The 3,677-nt window shown below is 36.9% G+C and overlaps 1 long non-coding RNA gene across 1 annotated transcript; it reads right to left on the bottom strand.

The window, feature by feature from the left end:
• Nucleotides 1-1,641: 1,641 nt before the first annotated feature.
• Nucleotides 1,642-2,718, bottom strand: LOC149184213 (uncharacterized). Its single transcript, XR_016257249.1, has 2 exons — nucleotides 1,920-2,718; nucleotides 1,642-1,825 (listed from the first exon to the last, which is right to left on the bottom strand). It is a non-coding gene; the product is annotated as an uncharacterized LOC149184213 (long non-coding RNA).
• Between the last annotated feature and the right edge of the window lie 959 nt (nucleotides 2,719-3,677).

Below are 3,677 nucleotides of genomic sequence, written 5' to 3'. Positions count from 1 at the left end.
TCAGGGAGGGAGAAAACTTATGAAGGAAAGAAAAGAACTGTGTTGTAAGGACAGGCAGGAACTGAGGTAAAGTCTGGTTAGGACCAGATAACTACTACATATCAAGATCTAGCTTCTTGAAAGGAAGACCCAAAAAAGGGCAACTCGGGGGGAGACAGAGGCGTTGTGGCGCAAGTCTCAAGGTTGGGAGGCAATACAAGTTAACAAAAGGTTGGGAGGCAATACGAGTTAACAACTACATATCAAGATCTAGCTTCTTGAAAGGAAGACCCAAAAAAGGGCAGCTCGAGGGGAGACAGAGGTTGGGAGGCAATACAAGTTAACAAAAGGTTGCGAGGCAATACGAGTTAACAACTACATATCAAGATCTAGCTACTTGAAAGGAAGACCCAAAAAAGGGCAGCTCTAGGGGAGACAGAGGCGTTGTGGCCCAAGTCTCAAGGTTGGGAGGCAATACGAATTAACAAAAGGTTGGGAGGCAATACGAGTTAACAATTCTGATTGTTCAAGATAATCAGATAAGTACTAATCTGGTACTAATCTAGAAGAATATCTTGTTAAGTTGTTATTAGAATTATATAAGAGAGTAATTTGTTTAGCAGTTGACAGAGTTAATTAAGGCTAAAGACAGAATTTAGTTTAATTACTCTATGTATGTTTAGGTACATGTTTCCAATATATTAAGCTTTAAGTACCTATACATGTAAATTCTAACGAAAGGAAGAACTAAGAATAAGAATAACTCTGCTACATTTGAAAACGGTATAGAAACAACCAGAATGTTTATAATATAATAAGCTTTAAAGTACCTGTACATGTAAATTCTAGTGAAAGGAAAAGAAATTTGGGAGTAACTCTGTTACGTTTGAAACGGTATAGAAATAACCATTACTGAGTGGAATTAACCATAAAGGGAAAAGTACATAGTTCGGATTCTGAACATAGCAGGTAAATAACTAAGACTTGTTTTTTTAGGTAACAAGTAAAATTCACCATCGAAGGAGTTTGAAACAGAAGTGAAAACCACAAGGTACATTAACGGAATTAAAAAAAAAAAAAATCACCGAAAGCTTACAGCGCTATTTACAAGCCTTAAAGATGTATATGGCTCTCTAAACACATATCTTTTAAAAAAAAAAAGAAGAGCACAACTCGACTATACCATAAATCAAGAATAACCACTATTTTAGGAAATCGAAATATTGTCTTCCTGATAATGCATAAGAACTCTCGGTATATCCACTCAATGACATTACAACAATAAACCATGGAAACAATTGTGAATACAGTAGGAAATTTTCCATAAAATACATAGGGAGAAATCTTGCATAATGTATTGTAGTTATAAAAAATGTACAACCAGAAATTAACCTTCACCAAAAGAAGTAAAACAGTAGCAGTGATACCCGTAGTTTCCTTGTAACCAGACATATAAGTGGAAGGCCAACATAGCCAAACCCCGACCATCTAATTTTGGAGATGGCCGAACAAGCACAGAAGACCCTAGGATTTAGACTTATTTATAAACAACTAAGATTGGATGAAGACTTTCCAATGCCTAACCCTAGCCAGATTTAACACGGTTGATAGACTCAGAGTCTCATCAAAGAGAGTTTTACATAAAATCAATGGAAAATCGAGTTCGGCCTCTCCACGAAAATTTGCATAACCAAACAAGTAAAAGTCGAGACCAAGACTCATGTCGAATTCAAAGCTTCAAATCCTGGAGCCGTGTTCATTGTTTCTCATACCCGGTTAAAGCTGAAGGATAATCTTGGAGAAGCGACAGCCGGGAGGAAACCACCAGGATCAAAGTTTGTGGAGCCTGACAAAAACAAAAGAAGACAGAAGTTAGGATTTCATAAATAATACGAACAGAAAACCAAAATGAAACATAAATCAGAACTGTTGTCTCTTACCTGGGCAGATGCCGGGCACCTCCGGCTTGTCGAGAAACTTCCCCGGCACAACCTGTCCAGTTTAGGCCATGGCAGTATCTGTTGGAAAACAACAAACAGTGAGAATGACAAGGCTTCACCAGCGTAGACAAACCCTCGGAGATCCAACGGAGATGAAAGAGCTGAGGATACTCACTAAGAAACCCTCTGCCAGAAGATGGACCCAAAACCCTCACTAAGAAACCCTCGGCCAGAAGATGGAGCTGAAACCCTCCACAGCTAAAATGACAACAGTAAACCCCATTCCGCACTTAACACCAGCTTAAGGTCCCTCGACTCTGCCTCCACCGTTGGATGGCTAGCTACAAAGAGAACCGTCAATGGGGCGCGGTCAACCACGCAGAGGACGGCCTGCTGTAGCACTTATCGAAGACTCGAAGGAACGACATCGTATCCCTAGGCAGGTGGCCAGACCATCTTAAATGACAAGAACATAATGATGATATGTGAAAGGGAAGAAAGCGATCTCATGAAGTCAATTTAAATCAAATCCTCCAAAGATACAGATAAAGAATAAATATTGAGAAATGTCAAACACTCCCAGCTCCCAGGTAGGAGATCAAATTTAATGTTAATGGTGTCTCCAAAAGAAAGAAACCCTAACATTTACATAAGACCGGAGTTATGTAAATGTGAGCCCCTGCCTATCAAATCCAATCAAAGGGTTAGCCCAGTGATCTCCTTCCTTTTAATTCAAGATAAATACACAAATCAAATTATATTTTCGGCTTGTCTAAGTCCGTGCAAATCAAAGAGATACTCTCCGTCCATAATGTTTTGGTTGCAAGATGCGAAGTTGACAGCAAGTTTGAACTCAATCAAACGATATCAAAGAGATCTTCTCCTTCTTTTAATTACGCCAATCAAATTATATTTTTCAGTAAATGAAAAATTATTTTAAAAATTGTATTTTTTTTACCTTGACGAGAAATAAATAAATAAAAATATAAATTTTCACAATTTTCACTTAATAAAATATGTTTCTGAAAATTTGAACTCGTCAGTGTCAAAAATATAATATGTTTAAGTATTAAGAGGTTTAGGCAGTGCATTATATTAGAGATCATTTTTGGGATTTAACTGGGTTAAGTAAGTCATTCACGTATGACCATTTCCACGAGAGGTAGTCGTAACTAACTAATTTCTCATGATTTTTGAATAGTTCACTTAGCATTCATTGCATCAAGTGATGCTCATAGGGGTGAACAAGTGGGATTGAAACTAGTGAAATGAATCACATAGCGTCAATCATCTGGGATGGGTGACCTCCTGGGAAGTCCTGGTTACCAGGTGCAAGCCTCAGAAGTGATGATTGACGCTATGTAATTCATTTCACTAGTTTCAATCGCACTTCTTCACCCCTGTGAGCATCACCCGATGCAATGAGTGCTAAGTGAACTATTCAAAAATCATTCATTTCACTAGTTGTGAACTATTCAAAAATCATTCATTTCACTAGTTTCAATCCCACGATGCAATGAGTGCTAAGTGAACTATTCAAAAATCATGAGAAATTAGTGATTTACAACTACTTCTCATGGAAATAGTCATAGATGAATGCCTTACTTAATGGAATTGAATCCCAAAAATGATATCTAAAATATAATATGTTATTCAACAACTTGAACTCAACTCCTTGTTCAATTAAAATAAAATAATATTATTTATATTATATAATTTTCTTTATCATATGAATTTTTTATATTATTTTAATTAATT

This window comes from Pinus tabuliformis, chromosome 3_2 (genome assembly GCF_031772625.1).
Source record: "Pinus tabuliformis cultivar Carrire ecotype Pingquan chromosome 3_2, CPIR1, whole genome shotgun sequence".
Lineage (NCBI taxonomy): Eukaryota > Viridiplantae > Streptophyta > Pinopsida > Pinales > Pinaceae > Pinus > Pinus tabuliformis.
This window is presented reverse-complemented; position numbering and strand designations above follow the sequence as displayed.